Source organism: Somniosus microcephalus, chromosome 21, assembly GCF_052327205.1.
Source record: "Somniosus microcephalus isolate GS21.2 chromosome 21, FLI_Smic_1.0, whole genome shotgun sequence".
In the NCBI taxonomy this organism is placed as follows: Eukaryota; Metazoa; Chordata; class Chondrichthyes; order Squaliformes; family Somniosidae; genus Somniosus; species Somniosus microcephalus.
Window position 1 is genome coordinate 32,849,698 of NC_141007.1, and position 26,741 is coordinate 32,876,438.

The following is a 26,741-nucleotide window of genomic DNA, read 5'->3' on the forward strand; positions in this document are numbered from 1 at the left end:
TATTTAATTAACTGAATTTAAATTCCCCCAGCTACCGTGGTGGGATTTTAGCTCACATCTCCGGATCATTAGTCCAGGCCTCTGGATTACTAGTCCAGTGACATAACCACAATGCTACCGTTCCCAATTCTATAGACAGGTCCTAAGGTTCAAATGTATTGAGCTGTGGTTTTGGTCCATAATGGGTAACACACTTGAGCCCAATTTACATTTTTACATTTTGAGATCCCTGGTTAAAGTCTCCCCCTGGACCCCAGCATGGGGAGTTTCTGTAACTAACTTTTTGGCAACCTATCACTGCTTCCTGACTTTCCTACATTGTGTATGTTTACCTCTCTGATCTGACTGGTCAGGAAAGTTCTGGCTAATAGCTAATTTTGAGGGTACAATGAATTATCCTAGGGTAAATTTTCAAAGGTTTGGTTCCAATATTTTGAATTATTGTGCAAGTGTGTCTGTTAATGATTTGCAATTGTGTTGTAGTCAGGTGGCTTTGTGCACACATCATTGTCTAACTGAGAGGGGGGAATTTTGCCAGCCCTGGGGAGGCGGGTATGGAGGCGGGACTGCCGAGAAAATGGCAGAAACTGGGAGCAGGTATCGAACCCGCTCCCAACCCGCCTCCGTGCCATCTTCCTGGGAGGTGGGTCCCCGACTCGCACAGGGACCCATTTCCTCGAGGCGGGAAGGGGATTACAGCCATTTAACTGCCTGTTAACAGGCAGTTAAAAGGCTTATCCCCATTTTACCCCTGCAAGTGAGGGCTCCCCGACAGCTGCGAACCTCACCAGGGTCAGTGAGGCGAGCAGTGGGTTTGCGGGGGTGAGAGGGATCGAAAGGTCCGCTGTGGAGGTGAGTGATGGGTGCAAGTATGGAGAGGTAAGCATGAGAGGTGAGTGTAAAGTGTTAGAAAAAGTTTACTTACCTTTGTTTCTTCCTGCAGGCTTCAACCCTTGGGGATCCGGAGGTGCCTCATCTGAACGGCAGAGATGACAGAATGGCTGCTGCAGTCTCAGATGCGGCAGCCATCTGATTTCTGCTGAGGAAAGCGGTTTGGTGAGTCTTCTGTGCAAGGGGTCACCTTAGAACAGAGAATTCTTGACAGATGAAACGTCATATGCTGACATCCTCTGTCACTGGCTTTCCCTTAATTGGCTGGCGAAGCCCACTGGGTGGGTTTAACAAGATCACTCAAGGGAAAATAACATGGGTTGGCCGGACGTCGTTGCGGGCAGGACTGAAACCCGACAACCAGCAGTCCCACCCCCAGCGCATCCCCATTGATAAAATCCAGCCCTGAGTCTCCAGATCTGATGCTAGTCTTATTCCTCATAGCGTTTATATTTTTCTTTAAATCAGTTCTGCTTCTTAAACAATTTTTCTCCCTCTTTATCATTTCTGCTTGTGCCCATATTCATATCCAATATTTTATCGATGCGTTGTGTCCTGCTCTAGTAGCTTTCATCCATGATATAGGCTGGATGTCTGTTTATTTTACTTGGTACCCAAGCGTGTGCAACACCCCTGGCCGATTTCCTCCATTTCATATCTGCTGGATTGAGATGATGCCTAATGTAACCTCGCTCTGCTTTCAGACTTTACATAAACTATACCTTCTTCACCCTTTTGACGGGTTCCTATGTTGTCATAACCCCTTAATGCTTGTTGACTGAATGATTGTGTTTTGCTATTTTCTGTATGTGAATCTTTGAAAAATCCATGAGTAACATCAAATACTCCCTTTACATTGCCCTTCTATTTTAAGGGATTCATTCAGTAGAACTATTATTGATGATCGTGAGATGTCGGATATGTTAAATGATTTCTTAATATCATTCTTCCCAAATGAAGGGTGTAGACAACTACCAGATTCAGTCAACTTGATTCAGGTTCAGGAATATATAGGGCAATAAAGCATGTGTTATTAAGGAATTCAAGGAATTAGGTGGATGCAGCTGAGAACCTTCAGGGAAATAGGTGATGCAATGGTTAATATTTTGAGATGCCCTATAAATAAAGGACTGTACGCGAGGAATGCAAATTTTAATCCTGATATTCTGCAAAGCTGAGACACAAATCAGGAATTATAGTCCAGTTTGCCTGACATTATCAGTGCTGAGCATTTAACAAGATACAATCAATGGTTAGCTAAAGAGTGCAGTGGTGCATTTAGAACTGTCTCACAAACAGTTGCTCATGCTTCACGGATATAGATGATCAAACACTCTTGTGCTATTGAGACAATGGAAGGTGTCATCTGTAGAATGCAACTGGCCGGAGTTGAATAATGCGGGTTGTAAATTGAGGTTGATATCCTAGGATTTACCTTGATCACTTTTGATTGTTGAGAGGAATTTCCTAGGAGCTTGATCTTCACGCAAGCTTTACCTCCGGGTTGGCCATCTAAATCAGATTTCAATGAGTTGGGTGGATTCCACAATTGTACATGGTGTGTGCAGGGAATAAGCTTGATGGCAGTTTCTGCTCCTACATAGTTATGTAATGAAAAAGGGACAACTTAAAAGAGACTGGCCATCCTACGGTTGAATTTTCCAAATTATGCCAACCCTCATTTGTTGAAAATAAGAGGACATGTATTGTAATTATTCATGAGTACATATTATTAGCATGAAATTCATGAGTTGACTGAAACTTTATCTGATCAAATGAACGCGAGTAGTAAAAAGGAAGAAGTGTGTTTTTCTAAATCTGTGTCCAAGTACTACTTTACAACAAATCAATTTCACAGTATGTTTTAGGAACTTTCTTTTTCTCAATATTGGTAAGTAATGTCAACTAATGGTCCTGCTAACAACCAGCCTATATTATGGATCCCAAGAAATGTCTGAATGTGCACAAGGGATGCTGGAAGAAATTATTCTAGTGCTCTCTGTAATGGGCAGGCCAGCTGTCTAGTATCTATATGTTAGTAGAAACATTACTTGCCATACAATCATGTATGTTCTTAGGGGGAAAAATGTGTTTCCTTTGCGCCTTCTGTTGGCGCAAAGCAACTAGCACCCGGGTGCGGTGCCACCAGCGCCTCCCGCGAAATTCAGTGGGAGGTTAGTGGCGGCGGTAACCGTTAGCGCCCCGTGGTGCTGCGCTGCAGGCGGTGACATCATCGCTGTGCGCAGCGCCCTGGCCGCGATCTTCGGTGGCGCCCCCCGACTTACCACCGAATGCTATGTCCGACGGGGTCAGGGGGGCCTACCTGCAGCCGGGGTAGTGCTAGTTAAAGGGGAGGAGGCGGGCGGCCATTTTTGTTGCTGGCCACCTGCCAACACCTGCCCCTGTTGCCGTCCCCGGCTCCCATGAAGACCCCCTGTGGGGTGCCGGCTGCTCTCCGTGAGCCCGGCACTCCTCTTGAGTGCCAGGCTCGTTTGCCGGCACTCCCGATCCCTGGTGACCAGTTGGGTGCCAGGACACACTGCGCCAGGCCCCTCCCCTTTAAGAAGGGGAGGAAGGCCTGCAGTACCGCAGCACGATGTGCCGCGATATTCCCTCGCAGCGCCCCAAGAGGGAGGCGAGGGGCTTCTAGTAGTGCCCCGCTTCCCTTTTGGGGCGCTACCACTCAATTTCGGCCACGGGGGGGGGGCGCTAATTATTTCGGGGAGGTAAAAGTAGCGCCCACGCGGAGGTAGCACCCCCTTAGAATCAAAAGAAAGACAGGTGGTAAAACAGAGCTAAAGTGGCTAACTGACCATGTGTAAGGACAGATGAGACTTAGGCAAAAACACTTTCATAGCCCAAAAGAAAATACCTCACAAGAGAACCAGGGTGGGTATCGAGAACTGCTAAAGGCAGCAAAAGCTCATATCAGAGCAGCCAAAGAGTCGTTGTAAAACAAGATATTGGATATGTGCGATTCAAGATGGCAACCGAGGCGGTCCGGAGCTAAGCGCTCTCCTGCTTCGGACGGCCCGCACCCCCCGCCGCCTGCTCCCGATGCCGGAGCGATGTGTTCGGCGAGTCGGGCGGAGGCAGCGCAGCAGCGGGAAGCGGCAGCAGCAGCCACGAAGACCCGCTTCGGCACGTCGCCCGGCAGCTCGTCATGAATTTCTGTTTCGGACTAGGAGGAGGGGAGCCGGGCATGGCGGTTGGAGGCCGGACGTGAGCGTGAGAGGCAGGCCCCGGGCCGTTGCAAATTTGAACCGGCGACAGTGCGGGAAGCTCGCAGTTCGAGGGGAAGGAGGGAGAGCCGGGCATGGAGACCTGAGGCCAGACGGTGAGCGTGAGAAGAAGGACACCATATTGTGGAGCCGGCAACAGGGAGGAGGAGTCCGCGGAGACGGAGCGGCTGATGGACATCGTGTTCCCACTGCCATTGGACGCAATTGAATTGACTTTTACTGAACATGGCGCTGTAGAATAGCGACGTGTCTCTGTGAGCGCCCACAGCTTATTGTGGAAGTGATCGGGGAGTAAAAACATTCCATTGTAGTAATACATATGGCAAATAAAATTGATTTGATTTGATAACTGCAGTAGCAATGGTATAATTACTTGAGAAAATGTTCAGTTACCAATAACGCAATGTATAGTTGAGTCTACAGTTGTGTCAAAGTGGGTGCAGATATAATCCTGATAGAATAAGGGGGTCTCAAAATAGATCAGGCTGCTGGTCCTGATGGCATGCACCCAAGGGTGCTCAAAGAAATGGGGACTGTGTTCCATCATCCTACATATATTTAACAGCTCACTGGGCTCTGAAATTGCTCCCATGGACTGGATGGAAGCCCAAGTGGTGCCAATATTCAACGAGCTGCAATCCCCATGTTAATGGTCCCTGAGACTGTTTCACGAGAGTGCAGAGATGAAGTTCGCCCTCCCAGCATAAGCCTCCATGTTTAGTCAATTTTCAATTCATGGCTGTGCAGATGCAACACTTTTACTTTGTTCTGCCAGGCACATTGGCGAATTGGACATCCAGGGGTAGAAGTCCCGTGGGGTTCTCCAACTGTAACTTTGGCGAAAGATGAGCAGAAACCTCAGAGAAATGGTATAAACAGTAACCAAGAAGTTGCACATTTGCAACTATAAGGCATCCAACTGAAAACCATACCCTAGAGAATTTTCATTATATTTATGGATCAAGTTCAATGGAATTTTTAGATTGTTGCTTTAAGGACAACCAATCCAGTAGTTCAAAGCAGTCAAAATCTAATCTAGTCTCTGTATAAAGACTCAGTCAGACTCCTAATCACTTCAATTAAACAGATTTATTGATTATTTCAAGAGCACATGCGGTGCAATGCAAGTAAAGTCATTCTAAGAGCTCTCCTCCCACCCTGCACATTCAAACACTTCCGCTATCTGTGTTCAGAGGAGGGTCATCCTAGTTCTCTTTAACAGCTAATACTCCACTCGCCACGTTACAGAAATGGACCTGCGATAGGCCCAGAAATTCCGTTCGCAGGCCTCCCGCAGGCAGAGGGCTGCGATCTGGAAAAATCTGCGCCTGGACCGGGGGGCTCCCGGGAGGCGCAGAGTTCCATTGCTGGGCCTGTCCAAACTGCCGGTGCGCAGGGCCCACGTATCCCAGAGGCACAGGCGGTTCGCAGCGTCCCTGGGATCATGTGGGCCATGGGGAGCCAATCAGAGAAGGGAATCTCCCTTCATACATTTGACAGAAAGACCTGTCAAATATATGAATGGAGATCACCCCCAAAACATAGTAAAACTTTAAATAATTTTTTTTTAAATCACATTTTTAAAATGTCTTTCAATTACATAAATTTTAAACAAAAATTTTATTTTTTGAAAAAAATAATTAAAGTTTTTAATGGGGCTAAAAATAAACTTACCTTTCTTTAAAGTATTTTTAAATGATAAATCAGTGGAAATTTTTTTTTTTTTTTACTTTTTTTCAACTGCTTTTACCAGGTGCAAGAATTGTAAGGCCTAGAAATTGGCCTGAGGCGCCCGGCGCAAAGTTCGCCTGGGCGCTGGAATTTGCGCCGCGATCGTCGCATTAGCGATCACCGCAAATTCAGTTGAAGTGCCCCTAGAGGGAGACGGGGCGCGGCTCGAGGCGCTCCGCGTCCCTCTTAGGGCGCTGAAAGTGAATTTCGCAGCGCTACGTGCTGCAGCGCCACACGCTGCGGCACGGCACGCTGCGGTACTGCAGGCCTTCCTCCCACTGTTAAGGGGGAGGGGCCTGCAACAGCGTGAGCCCCGATCGCGAGTGCCGGCAAAAGAGCCCGGCACCAAGGAGAAGTGCCGGGCGCTCGGGAAACAGCCGGCAATGCCGCGGGGGGGGGGACCAGGAGGCCGGGGACGGAGGTGCTGGCAGGCGGCCGCCGAAAAAGCGGCCGCCCCGCACCTCCACCTTAACTTGCGCCTCTGCCGGCACAGTAAGGCCCCGTGAACCGGGCACGGGTAGCGAACGGCGCTACAGCGGCGTTCGCTACCAAATATCGCGATCGGGGCACGAATGGGGTGCTGCGCACACCGATGACGTCATCGGTGGCGGCGCAGTGCATAAGGCTAATGCCACCATTAGCGCCCCTGCTGAATATCGCGGGAGGCGCAGCCAGTGGCGCTACAGCCACCGACTGCCTCTTTAGGCGCTAACAGGTGGCGCTACTCACCCAATTTTTCCCCCTAAGTGTTTTCTGCGGGCGGAGGGTCTCCAAAAAGCGGAACTCTCCACCCGCAGAGGCCCTGCTCCAGCGCAGCTGGAGGATCTGTGAAGAGCTTTCTTGACAGATCGGAAATGCCGGTTTTCAGCGCTGGAGCAGGGCCTCTGCGGGTGGAGAGTGTTTTTTGGAGACCCTTCGATCTCGGGTGAGTACACAGCATGTACACACCCATAGGGAAAGGAATTTCTGCCCCACTATTTCTATTACTCCCCCCACATTTGAAAGTGTGGCTCTTTTAATTGTTGGACGGAAGTGGGTTAGGACAGTGGATTGGAGGTCGTCAACATACCATGTTGCTGCTTAGTTTCCCCATCCCATGAACAACTGTTCCTTCTCAACCAGTAAGGTTGAGAGCTGAATGAAAATTGTCAAGTTCACTCCCAATGCCTACAAATTGGAAACTGATAGGATCTTCACTGAACCAAGACAGAAATACCAAGACACCCTAGTCCACTCCTCTATCAGCCCCAGCACCCCTTCCCCTTCGCCTGGCACCTTCCCGTGCAAGCGCAGGAGATGCAACACCTGCCCATATACCTACCCCCTTCCCACTGTCCAGGGCCCCAAACACTCCTTCCAGGTGAAACAGCGATTTACTTGTACTTCTTGCAATTTAGTATACTGTATTCGCTGCTCACGATGTGGTCTCCTCTACATTGGAGAGACCAAACACAGATTGGGTGACCGCTTTGCGGAACACCTCCGTTCAGTCCGTAAGGGGGACCCCGAGCTTCCGGTCGCCTGTCACTTCAATTCACCGCTCCATTCCCACTCAGACCTCACCGTCCTCGGCCTCTTACATTGTTCCATGGAAGCTCAGTGCACAGTCGAGGAACAGCACCTCATCTTCCGATTAGGCACTTTACAGCCTTCTGGACTCAATATCGAGTTCAACAATTTCAGATCATAACCTCGGCCCCTATTATATTTTTTATCCACACTTTTGGTTTTTGCCTTTTCCCTTTTTTTTTCTCTCTCCCACATGGCAGCTGTCTCTCACTCTGCCAGCGCATTTCACACTTCATCTCGAGCCATTGTTTGTTTCTTTACCTGTCCTATTACTATCTCGTCTCACCTTGAATATCTCTTAATGTCTCTTCGTTCATCCCCTCCCCCATTTCCCAGCCCCCAAACTGCCTTTTAATCTTTTCATTTCCTGCCTTTTTTTCCTCAGTTCTGACGAAGGGTTTCGACCCGAAACGTTGACTCTGTTTCTCTCTCCACGGATGTTGCCTGGCCTGCTGAGCTTTTCCAGCGTTTTCTGTTGTTATTTCAAGATAGAAATAAGTTCATTTGTTAAAAGTTACTTATATTGATCCCAACTTTTAATTCTAGATTCCCATTAAAATCAGTCAGCATTTTTACCCCTCACCTTATGAGGACGATTTTCAACTGTCATCCACCCGCTTCTTACCTGAAAAACGGGCAGCCAGCAGAGAAAAATCGGGACGGATCCTCGGCCACCCTATGGATATCTAAGGCCCACCTGATACAATCATCAGACAGGCCTGGGTGGGAGGCTGTTTAAATATGCAAAAATGCTCCGACTTGGTAGGTACTCAATTGCTGTTTTGAAGTACAAATGGTCGGTGAGGGCCAAACCACGGTCCTTAAAGGGGCTGCTGGTGGCTGCTCCGCAAAGGGGCCTCACACCTCTTTTGTCTTAAATTATTGTACTGCAGTCCCACTGCCAACCTGTGTTCACCACCTGCCCCACCCCTCCACCAGCCACGCCTGTCCTGCCAGATGACTCGACGTAGGAGCTGACTGATTGCCCGCCCTTCCACAACCAGCGGGCAAGCTGCAGTGGACCACCCATTCGGTCTCCCACAGCTGCAAATGGTTCCGGGCGGGTGATGCTGCTACTCCGCTGACTTCATGCGCGTTATGGTCAGAAGTTGAAACTGCGCCCACCCCCCCCCCCCGCACCCGCCAAGTTTACCTTTAAATGGTCCTTTCTCCTGACTTGTTATTCACCATCAATGTATCTTTGTTCCTTTTCTTTCCTAATAGTGTTTCAGTCCCTCCAATTAAACTATAGTCTGTGATAACCATCCAAAAGACTTGGCAGTAGTGGGTGAAAAGGTTTCCCTTTTGATGATGTTTAATGGCCAGCAACACAATCAATGCTATTCCATCAACTGCATCTACAGAACTGCAGATAGCTGGCTGGCCAATAATTAGCCCATCAGAGAACAGAACGTTCTGTACTTCCAATCTAGTCATTGCATTCTTCATATCTCATATCTCAAATTGAAGGTGATGTTGCCCAGAGCAGATGTCAATCAAAAATGTTTTTCTACTTTGGATTCAGGGCCATTACCACCAGAAATCCCTCCATGTGAACTGAGGAGTAGAAAGGGTCCCTAATTACTGTGTTGCTAAGTATAAACTTATATTTGGGTTTGAAGATACTAGGGATAACTCCATGATCTGATGCTCCCAGTCGGGAGACTGTACTCAAAGATAGCATGGATTGGAGGTCGAGGTAAAACACGTTGGGCAGGATTTTCATTGGGCCGTGGAGGCGGGATTGGAGGTGTGCGGGGCGTTAAAATCCCGAATTCGGGGGGGCACAAACCCATCCCGCCCCCAACCCGCCTCCATGCCAGTTTCAAAGGAGGTGGGTACCCGACCCGCCTCCCCGAGGCAGGAAGGGGATTAGTGCCAATTAACTGCCTGTTAACAGGTAGTTAACAGGCAGTTTTTAGCCTAATCCCTATTTTCATTGGTGAAATGTGGGATTCCCGACAGCTCCAAACCACGCCAAGTTAGCGAGGCGGACCGTCGGGATTAAGGGCTTGGAGGGGTCGAGATGTCCGGTGTTCAGGTGAGTGATGGGTGCATGAGTGAAGAAATAAGTGTGTTTGGTGTGTGTAAAGTGTTTAAAGAACTTTTACTTACATGTACTTACCTTTACAGCCTTCCTTCCTTCAGGTCTCAGGAGCCCCTCATCTCACCGGCACAGAAAGCAGAATGGTCACGATCTGTCAAAAATTGCAGCATTCAGCTTTCTGTTCTGGGGAATCTCTAAATCATCCTGAGAGGAAGGAATTAACCTGGAGTACAGATTGTCAGTGTTTGACAGCTTCAAACAGCTGTGAAACGCTGATATTTCATCTGTCAAAAGGTCTTGACAGATGAAATATCAATCTGTGACATCACCTGTTGCTGGGTGGCCCTTAATTGGCCTGCTGAGCCCACTGGGCAGGCTCAACAAGATCAATCAAGTCAAAATCGCGTGGGTTGGCCACAAATCGTTGGAGGCGGGACTACAACCCCGAAAGTTGTAGTCCTGCCTCCTACCCGCCTCCTCAATGAAAATCCAGCCCGTTATCTCCAAATTCTTCGAATCGCACTCCCTGTGCAGAATGCAGGTTCACGGGATTAACCATACTCTTGGTTGGATTAAATCTACAGATATATCTGACTTTATATGGTTAATGTATTCAGGACATTAACTGCACTGCAACATTTTACATATGAAAACAACAAATGTAAATGGTATACAGGAAACTTTCTGGTATCCGGCACGGACGGAACCGACGTGTTGCCGGTTCATCAACAATTCCGGATAACCGAACGCTATAGTAAAAGATACGGAGCTGAGAGCTCCGTATAAAGCAACAAACCCTGCAATCGGCACAAGTTGCAAGCGTCTCTGTAGCTTAGCAACAGCTTCAGCTACACCGTTGCACAGCAACAAATGGAGAAAAAAACAGTAACTAAAAGTTAAAAAAATTACCTGAACCGACTCCTGAATTTTGCCGGTGGATAGAGCGTTCCGGTTATTTAGGGGCCGGTTAATCGAAAGTTTCCTGTATACAGCTCCACAACAATGGAGACTTTAGTGCTTTAATGATAGCCTCTTTCAGGAACATATTAGCAGGTGAGACTGTAGGAAATAAATTGAGAGCAAAAGAAAACTGGGACATTAAGCAAGACGTCATGTCACCCAGCTTGTCAGTAAAAAGTGGGACTCTGCTGGTGAAACCAGAATGTTCATTCATTTTAATTTCGATAGATGTCCAAGTATCTACTGGACTGTTTCGATGTTTCTGCAGTGCTGAATTAGAATATCAACATTCCCAGTCGCACAACAAACAACAAAAATAGAGAGTCAGCTGTTCCCCCTCACCTTGTGTCAGCTTGTCCGCATTTCACAAGATTAATCAGCGTGTTTCATTTGCACTGGAGGCAGTCAGTAGCAACTAATCAGATTATTTGGAAGGTGGGCCTGGAGCCCGTGAGAAGCAGATAGGTTTGAGGACAGGACTGGGATCAGTCACGGGTTACTTTCTCCCATTGTCTGTCGTCCACAAACTTGAGGGAAAAAATTTAAATGAGTTGTTGGTTTTCTGAGAGTCCCAGTTCATTTGGAATTTGTTCCCAAATAAGTTATACATAATAAATAAGCTGGAACTTCTAAAAAGCTTCTTCGGTTCCTCAAAGTGAATGTTCTTGTGAATATCTGACTGTTGTCATACGCGAAGGTTCATCTTTTTAATGACCGGTTGCAGCTTTTTGTTTAGGGAAACTGGATGTTCTCCAGTATGCATTTATTAACCGGTTTTATTTGACAAGACCTGTCATGGTACTTGTGGAATTGCCGCGGATTGGAAATGAAAAAGGAAATGGGGTTGGAGTGATCTGTTTTGCTTTATTAAACCATTATGCCAAGATTCACACTGAGAATTACAGTTGGCTCCAAAATGCCAATGAATGCGCAAAATCAGGTGTCAAAATCTAAGGGCGTGATCTTGCCAGTCTTGGGGAGGCGGGACTCACAGAAATCACAGAAACCCCACAATGCAGATAGAGGCCATTTCGGCCCATCGAGCCTGCACCGACACATATCCCACCCGATCCCTGTAACCCCTACACCAACACATATCCCACCCTATCCCCGTAACCCCACGTATTTAATCCCCCTAACGCTAAGGGTCAATTTTTTTTTTTTTTTTATCATAGCCAATCAACCTAACCTGCACATCTTTGGACTGTGGGAGGAAACCGGAACACCCGGAGGAAACCCACGCAAACACGGGGAGAATGTGCAAACTCCACACAGACAGTCGCCCGAGGCCGGATTCGAACCCAGGTCCCTGGTGCTGTGAGGCAACAGTGCTAACCACTATGCCACCGTGCCGGGAAAATGGCAGAATCTGGGGGCGGGTGCCCATCCCGCCCCCAACCCGCCTCCATGCCATCTTCCCAGGAGGCGGGTACCCAACCCACGCCGGATCCTGTCTCCTCGAGGCGGGAAGGGGATTACAGCCACTTAACTGCTTATTAACAGGTAGTTAATAGGCAGTTAAGAGGATTATCCCCATTTTTCCAACAGAGGCGCGGGCTTTCCGCCATCGGGAAACCGAGGCGAGCAGTGGGTCTGCGGGGGTTGGAGGGGTGCAAAAGTGCAGTGTGAAGCTAAGTGCTGGGTGCAAGTGTGGAGAGGTAAGTATGTGAGGTGAGTGAAAAGTGATAGAAAATGTTTACTTACCTTTGTTTCTTCCTGCCGGCTTCAACAGTTGGGGATGCGGAGACTCTCGCATCTCGCCGGCAGAGATGACAGATGGCTGCTGCATTCTCCGATGCAACAACCATCTAATTTCTACTAAAAAAAGTGGTTTGATGAGTCTTGAATACATGGACTCATCAAACAACATAGAATGTCAGTGTTTGACAGCTTCACAGAGCTGTCAAACGATGACAATTCATCTGTCAAATTTTTGACAGATGAAACGTCATACGCTGACGTTCTCCGTAACTGGCTTCCCCTTAATTGGCCTGCTAAGCCTGCTAAGGGCGGGCTTAACAAGGTCAATCAAAGGAAAATAGCGTGGGTTGGCCACAAGTCGATGGAGGTGGGACAATGACCCGACAAGCAGCAGTCCCGCCTCCAACACGCCCACATTGGCAAAATTGCCCCCCAAGTGTTCTTGGGGGAGAGGCATGCGGGCCCCCATGCTCCCAGAAAATATATCTCATGCCCTCAGCACTTGCAAACCCCTCTGCCACTGTTGCTAACAATTTTAGTCTACTGCAATTAAAGTGATGGAAGGTTGGGTATTTCTGCAGCACAGATTCTGCCAAGCCCATGTCCCACTGCACTTTCAGTCCAACTCCTTGTCTTCATATGTTGTTGATTTATTTACGGAGCTGCTTTTGAGTGGTCAGGCTTTTTGGGGGCTGCGTCAGTTTTTTTTGTTCAAGCTGTTGATTGCTAGTGTCCTGGGTTTGGCACCGATGCTGTTAAGTTTTAATGACACCAAAATGCAGCATTACCCACCTCATTTGACCAAGGACATTGCGGATTGAATAGGGACTTTGGAGATCTAGATTACATATAAACCGATTGATTCATTCCAGACACAGCTCAGCAGCGTCAATTGGATGCTGGTGTCGTGAGAACAATTTTGATGCATTTTTAAAAGCTTGATAGTGCCAAAAGTATTTTAGAGCTTCAGCCATGGAAACTAGCTTTTCACCAGTCTGGTCTTGAGATGTTTCCCCAAGATGTTTCCTGACAAACCTTTTATATTTATGCTTCATTGAAAGTTGCCACTTTGGTGGATGTTAATCAAGCTGGCTCTTCGAGCTGACTGGTACATTAACCACTTGTAGTGCCAATATCTTAAGATGTTACCCTGCTTTTACTTGCTCTCAAGTGGATTAGTTGTGAACGTCTTTCAATAGTGTAACATTTTATTGCCCGCGCGAGCCTTTATCCATCAATGACATCTTTTGTTACTCGTTCACTGTATCACAATTCTTAGGCCGAGTAATACAATGCAGCTTAAACTCCACACTGCTGTGTGAATCCGGAATGCATGCAATACTGAACATTGCAGAATCTTACTGGAATTATCGGTAGGTCAAAGCAATTACGCAGGTCAAATGAAACACCTGAGTGCAGGAAGTATTGGCTGTTACAGAAAAATATTGAACCGACGCTCTGAGTATCTCGCTCACTGTAACTATAATCCACATCGATGCATTGTACTGAAACCAAACGCATAAGCCATGACTCATTTACTGGAAATCAGACACCTTCAGACATAACTGAAGTTATAGACTGTTTTCATGTTAGAAACCTCTGATAAATGAAAAATAGATGGTTTTCAAAGTATTAGAACATGATTTGCAAAATTTTGACTGAACAGAATTAAGGAATTTATTTTGGGGTTTGTGCTTTACTTTAAAATACCCGAATTAGCATGCTGAATCCCAAGAACGTTCTATTTTTGCTTTGTAATTAATAGTTTTCTCCTTGCTTTTAGGCTCCATTGTGTCTCGCACCATTTGTTGCTGGAGGGAACAGTTTGACTCTCTCATTCCCAGTCTCTTCCCCCATATTACTGTGCAATGAATTGCTCGCAGGTGCAGCACAGCTGCTCCATCCCTCTTGTTCGCGAAGCATGGGTGGTTTTGGATGAACACAGGAACTTACTTTGTTTGCAGTTTTGGTTGTGAGCCGGTGTCTTGCTGCATAAAGAGTGTTCTTGTGAAAAGTAGATGGTGATGATGAAGCACCCAGTTAGTATCCTCAGAAAAAAAAAATGTTTTTTAATACATCACAACCAAAAAATGATCTGTTTAAAATCTTTACTAAATGAGCAATAAAAACTTACCTGGAGTAATGTGCTATTTTAGGGGGTACTAATGTACATGCAAAGTAATTGTCAGAGCTTTATGCATGTTATCAGCATTATCCTCTGTACATCAGTTGCATCATGAAAGTATCACACATGACATTGCATCACTTGCACATGTACCATCATTACAACAAAAATTGATGCTTGACTCTTCCAGTAATATGCCAGAATTGTCCGATTGTAATCAATTTGACAATTTCATGGAACAATGGACACAATTATGGAATGTGATTCCCAAAACACTATTAAGAATCACAGAAGCCCACGGAATACAGGATGGACTTATTCAGTCACCATAATCTGATGGTCCTAGTTATAAATGAATGGAATCATGGATTACGATCACCAAAATACTGCTTTCAAACCTTGGAATTCCATGTACTAAAAATGTAATTTGACTCATTCCATTACTGTAAAATAATAGTCCCGATTGTGATTCCCTCCTGGAAATGTCCCTTCCCGTAACGCGGTGGGAGATTTGAGTGTCGTGCTTTGAGATAAGTTTTTAAACTTTATGCAAAATCAAAAAGCATTCAAGGCCCCCCTTTTTCATGCAGCACACTGCTATTATTCTGCCAACTCTCTGACATTATACAACACCTCTAGAGCATTGAAACGATTGCTTGGGCATGCTACATGCCTGTACAATGAATCCTACCTCTTGAATCTGCTTCACTAAGTCTTTTGTGGGAGGGTATGGAGGATGTGTAGCAGAGTGGCGAGACAGATTTCAAGCAGACAACCCTTAACTCTTGACAAGCCAGGCCCGTACCTTTCAATGAAAGACTTGCCGTGAAGCACATTTACCTTGGAATATGATTCCCTTAAGATATAGGTGTCATTGGCACTCCCTACAAATCGCTCAATCATGTGGAAAATTCTTTGGTGGTGGTCACAAACCATTTGGACATTCTTTGTGTGATTTCCTTTTCTGTTACTGAAAGCCATAGAATATTGCACAGAGGCTTGAATGGCCACATGGGTGCTAATTCCTGTATCTTTGCAATGCTGCATCTTTTTGCAAAACCTTGTCAGCCTTTCCTGCTGCTGTTGCATCCTTTAACTGATCTTAATGCAATGACCAGCATGTCAAAACAGAGCATCTTTTACATCAGTAATGCAGCAATGAACGACTGATCCTTGGCAAGTTTCTGCCGTTGTCTGGAAGGTGCATACGACAAAATAGTTGAATCCTTGACATCACTGTTAAGACTGGTAGCATGTTGTACTGCTTTCAAGAGATGGCTCAAATCATCTATGGCTTCCTTGGTGAGAGAAAGCCTCCTCGCACAGTATCTTTTGGTTGGATCAATATTGGTAATACACACATTACCTCGGGTAATAGTGGATCCTGGTAGTTCTCACCCTATGGCCTTGGATCCCTCTCTTACCTCATTGTCATTTCCCCCCGATATGTGCAGTAAAACGTGACCCATGCTATTATGTGGACTGAGACAGTGGAGTTCTTACTTTCAGTGGCTTTCCATTGTCTTAATTATTTAAGAGCAGTATGCTGGAAATTTGCATTTTCCCTATGACTTGAAAAGGAAGAAAGACTTTCAAGATCCTCAAACAGCAATGAGACAAATGAGCGGTTAAACTGTTCTTGGTGGTTTTTGCTAAGGGAGGAATGTTAGGACTTTGGTGTTTGAACCCGGAGTTTAAAAAGCCTTTAGTACCGTGGGATATCTGTGCATTAATCTGCATTGAACTGAATTGGTCTTGGGAGGAATTTTAGGAATGTGGCTAAAAATTAGCTAATGCTCTGTTAATGATTATACATAAAATCACTGCCCTGTAATACACATTTAGCTCCAATACACAGACGAATAGGCACCCCCTTTACTGGCAAAACACTCGCTGTTAGTACAGGCAGTAAGTTTGAGAACGATGGCTCTCTTGGAATCAGATATTGGAGTCAGGGTGGACGTCAGGCTTGCCCAGCTCAGGATTCTTCAGCAGCCTTGTGGCCTAAGCAGCGGCTGCCAGTGAAAGGTAAGTGTTCCCGGCCCCGCAATTGGCCACCCGCTCGCAGTGCTCTGTGCCCCCGCTACTGCGACCCACCCCGAGGGCCGCTGCCGGCGAGGACAGTGGCCCAAATTCGATTCACCAGTCAAGTGAGCTGCCTGTGGTGATGCGACAGCTTATTCAGATAAGGCTCTAGGACCAAGTTCGGGCTGGCTTCGGGGAGGCCCCCAGTATGAGTGTGCATTGGGGCCACATCACTGCCTTCGCGCCCGAAATTGGACGCCGACGAATTTCTACCTAGGGATATCAGAATCCAGCCGTGTGACATATTTTCATCTCTGTAGCATTTCCATAAGTCTAGGGTTCAAAGTGGGGAATAGAGATATACTGAAGCCCCTATTTTCAGACCCCTTTACAACAAGAGGCTGTGATTAATCATTCATGATGGATTGAACCCATTACTAGGGACTGTCACGTTTGATTACGGCTGTGTGATTGAAGGTTGAGCTGCCCTAGCTACCATCCATAAAAACTCCCTGGGGGTCCGGTGACCTGTCTATGGGGCTTCAGAAAGGATTGCTCCAATTACAACTGCCACAGTAAATGTATTTTTGTCACCATTTCCCCCGAGTGGATAACATGGTTGTAATGGTCTTGTATTGCAAGTCATTTCCATTCTGCCCCTATTATTTAGCGATGTGATTTCCATTCCAAGTCCATTCACAAATAATGGAATTGTGTAAATAACCAGCTTTGTTACACCAGAACTGGAGACCCAGCACAAGTGAGAAGTGTTGCAAAGTGTTTGAAAGATCAGCTTCCATGCTAAATACTTTCATGATCCTACACTTCCCCAACCAGTGAGCCATTAAAGGAAAGGGATTTTCCAGTTTCCCAATATCAAGTCTGTTAAAACAGAAACATAGAAAAATAGGAGCAGGAGTAGGCCATTCGGCCCTTCGAGCCTGCTCCGCCATTCAATATGATCATGGCTGTCCTCTGTCTCAATACCTTATTCCCGCTCTCTCCCCATACCCCTTGATGCCTTTTGCATCTAGAAATCTATCTATCTCCTTCTTAAATATATTCAGTGACTTGGCCTCCACAGCTGTCTGTGGTAGAGAATTCCACAGGTTCACCACCCTCTGAGTGAAGAAATTTCTCCTCATCTCAGTCCTAAATGTCCTACCCCGTATCCTGAGACTGCAGATAAAATATTTCTGTTCTTTGCTGAGATCAGGGACTGCGTTAAAATGCAGAAGAAACATCCCATATTTCCACTGTCATCTGCCAAGCCGAATTCTGAAGTCTGTATCTACACCACAACACATGTAACGAAGTAACTCCAAATCATACATATTGAATCCTGATAGCAAATAATGATATAAAATGTTGAACTTCATATCTTTTCATGCCCGTATTCCCTGGAGAGTTTTTCTCCAGAATTTATATACTGTTCCAAATTGACTTCCCAAGTTAAAGTCAGAAATATTTGATCATGTTCCCAGTCATACTGAAGATCTTCCAAAATGAAACAAATCCTCAAAAACCCAAGTGGAGCTTAAGAATGAGTGCTACCATTTGCTTTAAAGCTTGGATTTCAGCTCCCTCAGACAAAATCGGTGTCATTATTAGTTAGTTTAAACAGATAAATCTGGTTGTATGTCACAAGCTTACTGCAACACCATCAGAATACTGCTGAAATCTTATTGCTGCAATATAAGATGGTGGGGAGAGTTGTCTTTCTGGAAGCCATCAGAAGATTAATTCCTAGTTAAGAAAGTCACCATTGGCCAGGTCACTGAGAGGGTAGTTGTTATGAGGACCACACAGGAGAACTGGTTGCTAAGGGCCAACAGGGAGATCTACTCGTGAAAGCTGGGATGGGTGAGGATGGGGCTTGTTAACTGGGTGGGGAAATCATTGAGAGAGATGCCTGGTCAGTTAAGCCAATGAGAGGGAGGCTTGGTCAGTAAAATCTGGATCCTGAGCTATATGGCTTATGAATGATAGGGGTACGGTAGCATAGTGGTTATGTTACTGGACTAGCGATTCAGAGGCCTGGACTAATAATCCAGAAACATGAGTTCAAATCCCATCACGGCAGCTGGGGAATTTCAATTCAGTTAATTAAATAACAATCTGGAATATAAAGCTTGTATCCGTAATGATGACCATGAAACTACTGGATTATTGTAAAAACCCATCTGGTTCACTAATATCTTTTAGGGGAGGAAATCTGCCACCATTACCCAGTCTGGCCTATATGTGACTCTAGATCCACAGCAATGTGGTTGACTCTTAACTGCCCTCTGAAATGGCCGAGCAAGCCACTCAGTTCTCAAGGGCATTTAGGGATGGGCAATAAATGCTGGCTTTGCCAGCGATGCCCACATCCCATGAACAATTAAATAAATTGAATTGAAGAAGATGATTTGTATTTAATAGGCTTTAAATAGAAAGGGTTCATTTTGGGAAATATAGCAAAGGTCAGATGTCTCAATACAGTACTTTACTTTAGAATTAGTTTTAGAGGGGAGGAATAAGATCTCCTAAAAATAAAAAGATATCGAGCTTAAGTCTGATATAGCCACCACCAATTTTCTATATTTTGTTGCGACCATGCCATTCTACCCATGGCAGCAATGCTGATTCTCGATAAAACATAAGAGACCGTTTATTCAACCTAAATAGCATATACACAAAGAAAGTGTTATTTCCTGACACTGAGAGACTTTAGAGTTAGCACAGGTGGAATTATAGTCGGTGCTGTAAATAATTTATGCAATGTAGCTGGTCTAATAATTCTTGCAGTAGCGCAAAGCATCTTGGCCAAGTGCCACAGCAACAGTACAAACCACCTCTTTGTACTGTTCCGCTACCAAAAAGGAATCAGGTACCCACACTATATTTAAAAAGTTGTGTAAAAGACATTTTTTGTACAGTGTAGATTCTGACACTTCTCGGCACTTCCAGTGTATAAATAGTGTATCCTATGGTTACCAGCATGATGTGATATTTAGACAATTTGTGATTCCAACTAGATAGCAATGGTGTATTTTTGCTGTAGCAGGGCATCTAACGGTATTTGACATTAGTCAGACTTGCCCTTCCACGTTTAGATTTTTTTTTAAATTTGCGTGGCTAGTTGCTGAAAGTGTGAGCTGATAGGATCACAGTGAGGGGAAACAGGGCACTTGGGATCAGAGTGAACAGGACAAGCAACTGTGTATCTCCTTAACCAATCAGATTGGATTGTGACATTAGCAGCGCAAGGACTGAGAAGGAAGTGTAAATTAGAGTGGGTGAATTCAATGTCAAATCAGGTACAGAAAGAGAAATAAAGAACAGGAAAGAGAGATTGGATTAAGAGACAGCGATAAAAGAGAAAGAAAGGAAAAGTAAAATTAAAAATAAGTTATTTTACCTTTTTAAAATTTCCAATGACAATTAAAACCTGAAGGAATGAGACTCTACACTTAATATTCCGAGCCAGAGGTTGACTGGTAGTAATTAACATTTAATCACTTCGTTAAAAGGGTACTTAGACTGAAATGAACAAGACTTAACATTCTGTGGCGAGTTTAGTTCGTATCTACCATGCAAATGCAGCAACTTCACGCATTCAATGCATTTCAATGCTGAGCCAGATAGCGAGATGCCGTTTTCGCGAAGCTAACAGCGGAGTGGAACAACTCGGATAGCGGGGAGGAGGGGGGAGTTCCCGAAGCACCTCACATAAGGTTATTATTAGCACTATTAGCAAAGAGTCTCTGTATGTGGGGAGAAATAGATAGTTTTGTAAATCCCATAAAATTGCTATATTGTCTTTTCTGCTGTATATCTGTTACTTTTAATAAATCTTTTAATGGTTTGTAGCCTGATCCATGTTCTGATTCAATTATTATTCTACCACTTTGCAAAGTCCATTAAGCTAAATATAGTGACAAGAAATTCTGTTTGACCCAGGGCTTGCTACATGGCTAGATATTGGACATATAAACAGTTCAGTTGGTAAAGAAAAGAAAGACTTGCATTTATATAGCGCCTTTAGTGACCTCAGGTTGATCCAAAGCGCTTTACAAACAATAAAGTACTTTTGAAGCGTAGTCATTGTTATAGTGTAGGGAACGTGGCTGCCATTTGCGCACAGCAAGGTCCCAGAAGTAGAAATGACATAAATAACTAGATAATCTGTTTTTGTTATGTTGGTTGAGGGATAAATATTGGCCAGGACACCGGAGAGAACTCTCCTGCTCTTCTTCGAAATAGTGCCTTGGGATCTTTTACGTCCACCTGAGAGGGGAGACTGGGCCTCAGTTTAACGTCTGATTTGAAAGGCGGTGCCTCTGACAGTGCAACACTCCCTCAGTACGGCACTGAAGTGCCGGCCTGGATTATATGCTCAAGTCCCTGGCGTGGGACTTGAAGCCACACCCTTCAGACTCAGTGGTGAGAGTGCGACCACTGAGCCAAGGCTGACATGTAGGGAGCAAGAGCTCACTGAGTGGTCTTTGTGTCTCAGCTTAGAGGAAAGCGTCTGAGTTTTAAAAAAAAACAAGACGCGATGGTATCCTCCATTCCATCAGCAGTTATAGCCTGATGTGGCTCATTGTTTCACATGATGGAGAGACAGTGTGGTCAAGGCAAACAGAAGTTGAACACTTGGTTACAATCTAATCTAAAACAGAAGCTCAGCAACATTGCGATGAAATCAGTTATCAGCCTTCACTTGGGCTCGGGCTACAGAAGAAATTCAATATAAATGAGTCATCCCATATAACGTCAGAGGTGGTCGAACAAAGTGGGGAGATCCTGTCAGTACAACGAGCTACTTGCCATTCAAGGCTGCTGGTTGCTTCAACTATATTTTATTATTTCAAAAACATGTATACGGTCTATTTGTTAAATAAATTAGTTGCTATGTCTTTGCACAGTGCAGTGCTCTGAAGTGCACAACTGAATACACACAATTCTTCTGCACTGAAGAGAATGTAGGGAGGCGATGTACAAATGTCACTTGCTAATGGCAGGATACTAGTTGGGGGTGATAGCCATGGTTGATGGACAAGGAAGTGATGCATAAGAATTTTTAGGAATAGGAGAAGCCCTGTAAGATCAACATACCCCATCCACCTTTGATCAATCAATTAATCATACTTTGAGGGGTATACTTGCCTGGCTTTGCAGTATATCCCCCAATCCCTTTTCTTTCTAGAAACACATCTCATGAGCCTTCTCATCATTGAATGTAAAGCGCTTTGAGATGTCCTGAGGTCGTGCAAGGCACTATATAAAAGCAAGTTCTTTCTTTCTTCTTTCTCTAATTCCACAAAACTATTACTCTTTGGGTTAAAAGGTTCGGCCTAACCTCCTTAATTAAAAAAAATTCTTACACCCCGTTATTCGAACCCTTTGCTATAATCCCTGAATCAGCTTTGCCAATGCCTTCCCAACCTTGGAAACTTCCATTAAGATGTTGCAAAGTCATCTCTTTTTCAAACAAGTCCAATTTCCTTAACTGTTCGTCCTAACTTAAATAGCTGTCAGCCAGAATCATCCTTGTTGTACTGCTATACAGCCTCAAGAGTAATGATATCCTTCTGAGGATCAGGCAACCAAAAATGTTCTGAATTTATAATGGGACAGCTTAGAGTACAATAGCTTGGAAAGTGCTGGTGCTGATGTGAATCCCCAGAGGTGTTAACCCTGCTCCCCCTTCAGGTTGAAATACTGGGGAGAGAAGTTTGATACAAGTGTGCTAAATGTTTGTACAATGTTCTGCGACCCTCCACTTTCAACTGGAAGCCATTCTTATGGTGAGTGAGGGTTAAGGAATCGGGATTACAGTGTCCTATCTCTGCCTCCAAGCTATGCTCTCTATGAGCTGGAAGCACAAAACCACTCTAATAACATTAGCAACAGTTTTAGCCTTCATTGTAGCCTAATTTGAGGACATTAGCACCGATTTAAATTGTGAATATAAGAAGCCAAATTAACATAGTTGACAGAGTATTGATAGAAAAAAAAATAGATTTTATGCTTAGATGACTTTCAAAGAGGAAAAGTAAAACCTTTCTTAATGTCCATTTTCTCAGAGAAGGGAAAAGGGGACACCTAATTAGCTTTGAATCTTTGTTTATTTGGCATTTTTTAATACTGCAGAATACAGTTCTTGAGTTACTCAGAGTCAGCATGGTTTTATGAAAAGGAAATCATGTTTAACAAATTTGCTGGAGTTCTTTGAGGATGTAACGAGCAGGGTGGATAAGGGTGAACCAGTGGATGTGGTGTACAGTATTTGGATTTCCAGAAGGCATTCGGTAAAGTGTCACATAAAAGGTTACTGCATAAGATAAGAGCTCACGGAATTGGGGGTAATATATTAGCTGGGATAGAGAATTGGATAACTAACAGAAAGCAGAGAGTCGGCATCAATGGGCCATTTTCCGGTTGGTAAACGGTAACTAGTGGGGTGCCACAGGGATCGGTGCTGGGGCCTCAGCTATTTACAATCTACATTAATGACTTGGGTAAAGGGACTGGGTGTAATGTTGCCAAGTTTGAGGATGATACAATGATGGGTGGGAAAGCAAGTTGTGCAGAGGACTCAAAGAATCTGCAAAGGGTAGACAGGCTAAGTGAGTGGGCAAACATTTGGCAGATGGAGTATAATGTGGGAAAGTGCGAGGTTATACACTTTGGCAGGAAAAATAAACAAGCAAACCATTATTTAAATGGAGAGAGATTACAAAATGCTACAGTTCAGAGGGACCTGGGGGTCCTTGTACATGAAACACAAAACGTTAGCATGCAGGTACAGCAAGTAATCAAAAGGCAAATGGAATGTTGGCCTTTATTGCAAGAGGGTTGGAGTATAAAAGCAGGGAAGTCCTGCTACAACTGTACAGGGTATTGGTGAGACCACACCTTGAGTACTGCGTACAGTTTTGGTCTCCTTATTTAAGAAAGGATGTACTTGCATTGGAGGCAGTTCAGAGACGATTCACGCGGTTGATTCCAGAGATGAGGGGGTTGACTTATGAAGAAAGGTTGAGCAGGTTGGGCCTATACTCATTGGAATTTAGGAGAATGAGAGGTGATCTTATTGAAGCATAAGATACTGAGGGGGCTCGACAGGGTAGATGCAGAGAGAATGTTTCCCCTCATGGGGAAATCTAGAACTCAGGGGCATCGTTTCAGAATAAAGGGTCGCCCTTTTAGAACTGAGATGAGGAGGAATTTCTTCTCTCAGAGGGTCGTAAATCTGTGGAATTCTCTGCCCCAGAGAGCCGTGGAGGCCAGGTCATTGAATACATTTAAGGTGGAGATAGACAGATTTTTGCAAGATAAGGGAGTGAAGGGTTATGGGGAGCGGGCGGGGAAGTGGCTTTGAGCCCAAGATCAGCCATGATCTTATTGAATGGCGGAGCATGCTCGAGGGGCTGAGTGGCCTATTCCTGCTCCTATTTCTTATGTTCTTACTTCATGGTGTTGTCATTATCTATTCTCCTCCTTCCCACAGATCCAGTGCCCCGTTCTAGTTGGCCTCCCACAGTAGGTCACTTCAATGTTCCCTCCAATTTAATTTTGGTGCGCGGCCCCTTTAAATTTGCTGCTTGGCCGCGCATGAGCGGTATCTTCTCCAGCTGGCGAGCGGCCTGCGTGGGACCTCCCGATCGCTGCGCGCCTGTGCCGCTTAGGGGGAATCGTTGGTCCCTCGTGTATTCAGCTTCGCCCCATTCTGATGAGACCCGCGATGGATGGGCACAGCCTGTCCTTACAAATTGCTGCTGTTTCGGCCACCTTGTACCTCTAAATCTGATTTGGAATTTTAATCCATCAATCTTCAGCAGCACAAGAGATGGGAAGCATAAAAAGCCGCACAATTCACCAGTACCTTCAGCGGAATTAATCAGATTTCTAGGACCATTTAAATCTTGATGCACACTGCAACTGAGAGCTGTTGAATTATGCTCCTACAGGGAAAGCAAAATGACTCCAGCTAGCTGTGCTGTCAATCGTTGTTGAGGAAGCGCAGCCAGAGTGCAGTCTGTGAATTGTGACGGCGACTAGCATTAATGACCATTGTTTTAGTCTTCACCACTGGTACCCAGGGAAGCTGTCATGTAGCAGCAGCTTAACTCAAGCATTGGCTGCGCAGCAATTACAAATTCTTTTTACGATATTACTGAGACAAAGTCCTCATTATTGTCCGACACTGATGGTTCCAGTTAATGTGCTGCAGTGAAATTGAAAACAAATTAAAGCTAGGTAGCTTTTCCTCACCCACCACCCACCCCCATCAGTTTCTTACCCTTCAGGAAGCATCGACTCCTCACTGGGGAACGATGCCCTGGCTACTGGGCATCCTTTGGTACCTTGCCCAAGCAGATGCTCCACCTGAGCGAGCTATGATCATGAGGGTCAGCAGTCTATTTGGTCATGGTGTCACAGACAAACCCAATCCTGTCCTTACCTGATATCCAGACATGCAATTCCAGTAGAGGTTGCTTGATAGTCACCAGATGTTGGAACGCTGGATGATTTTCCCCTTTATAACTTGGGGACCCTTCGGCCAATGTTTGTGCTCTGGCACTACTACAGGTGAGACCTCCTACCTCAGCACAAACTGAGATCAATACCCAGGTCCTTTTGGGCCCGTATACCTCATCAGCTCAGTGGATAAATGCACGGAGCCATCATAAGAACATAAGAAATAGGTGCAGGAGTCGGCCATTCAGCCCTTCGAGCCTGCTCCGCAATTCAATAAGGTCATGGCTGATCTTCTACCTCAACTCCACTTTCCTGCCCGCTCCCCATAACCCTTGATTCCCTTAATATCCAAAAATCTATCAATCTCTGTCTTGAATATACTCAATGACTGAGCCTCCACAGCCCTCTGGGGTAGAGAATTCCAAAGATTCACCACCCTCTGAATGAAGAAATTTCTCCTCATCTCAGTCCTAAATGGCCGGCCCCTTATCCTGAGACTGTGAACCCTGGTTCTAGACTCCCTAGCCAGGGGAAACATCCTCCCTGCATCTACCCTGTTTTTGTATGTTTCAATGCAATCACCTCTCATTCTTCTAAACTCTAGAGAATATAGGCCTACTCTACTCAGTCTCTCCTCATAGGACAATCCCCCCATCCCAGGAATCAATCTGGTGAACTTTCGTTGCACTCCCTCTATGGTAACTAAGTCCTTCCTTCGGTAAGCAGACCAGATCTGTACACAATACTCCAGGGGGGGGAAATTCAGTTGGTTTGCGCCTCCTGTTAGCACCTTAAGAGGGCGCTAATGGGGCACAAAGCAACTTGCGCCCGTGCGCGGTGATGCTTGCGCCGCTCACGAAATTGACCAGACATTTTGCGGCAGCACTAAACACTACTGCCACGATCTCCTGCGCCGGCAGATCGTGACGTCAGTCGAGTGTACAACGCCCCAGTAGCACCCCGGATCAGATATTGAGTGGCGCCCCCTGCCTTTCCATCTGCCGCTAGCAACGGCAGGTTGAGGGGAGTGTTTTGCAGTCAGGAAGGGACTGGGGGAGCACTATTTAAAGGCGACCGCTTCCTGCCTTTTTTTGTTGGTGACATTTTTGCACCACGCATTCTGAGAGAGAGAGAGAGAGACTTCTGGAGAGATTCAATGCTGTGTGAAGGAGTTTTGGGTACTGAGCAGCACTTTGCAGTTCATTTTGATTTGCCCTTCCTTATATCAATTTAGAAGAGACTATGGGGGCTTCACACTGAACTCTTTTCCTGGGCCTCTCCATTGTTCTTTCCAGCAGATTTGATGTACAGGTCTCTCCAGGCTGAGATTCAAGGCTGCAATGAGCAGGATGTGGATGGAGAGCAAGATCAACCCTCCCCTTTAAGTACTGGCTTGCGCCAGTGTGTCTGAGTTCCATTGCTGACTGACATCACATGAGCTTCGCCAGCGCTCTGAGGTAGCGCCTCGCTCCTCGGCCTTTGTGCCTTAAGATAGGTGTGTAGCACCTGATTTAGTGCTCCAATCAACTCCAGGGGCGATAAAAGCCAAGTTTGCAGTCGGAGGCGATAATTAGCGCCAGGCGCTACTCTTTGCGCCCGGCCGATAATTGCGCCCCAAATGGGCAATACTGAATTTCTCCCCCCAGGTGTGGTCTCACCAGGGCCCTATATAATTGCAGTAAGACGTCTTTACTCTTATACTCAAATCCTCTTGCAATAAAGGCCAACATACCATTTGCTTTCCTAATTGCTTACTGTACCTGCATGTTAACTTTCAGTGATTCGTGTACAAGCACACTCAGGTCCCTCTGAACACCAACATTTCCCAATCTCTCACCATTTAAAAAATCCTTTGCTTTTCTATTTTTCCTACCAAAGTGGATAACTTCACATTTCTCCACATTATATTACATTTGCCATGTTCTTGCCCATTCACTTAGCCTGCCTATAACTCCTTGAAGCCTCTTTGCATCCTCCT

General features: G+C 45.5%; 1 protein-coding gene and 1 long non-coding RNA gene across 7 annotated transcripts in view; one reads left to right on the forward strand and one right to left on the reverse strand.

The window, feature by feature from the left end:
• The window catches only part of LOC147102692 (uncharacterized), a 115,207-nt gene extending 100,927 nt beyond the window's left edge, over nt 1-14,280 (forward strand). For 5 of the 6 annotated variants that reach the window (XR_015073062.1, XR_015073060.1, XR_015073063.1 and 2 more), the window contains 2 exons: nt 944-1,056; nt 13,925-14,280. This is a non-coding gene — a long non-coding RNA (uncharacterized LOC147102692). Of the gene's footprint in view, nt 1-943; nt 1,057-7,979; nt 8,196-13,924 lie in introns of all 6 variants that reach the window. The other variant, XR_015073065.1, reaches the window with a different exon arrangement.
• The window catches only part of LOC147102691 (protein shisa-6-like), a 631,586-nt gene that overhangs the window by 387,141 nt on the left and 217,704 nt on the right, over nt 1-26,741 (reverse strand). The window lies entirely within an intron of this gene.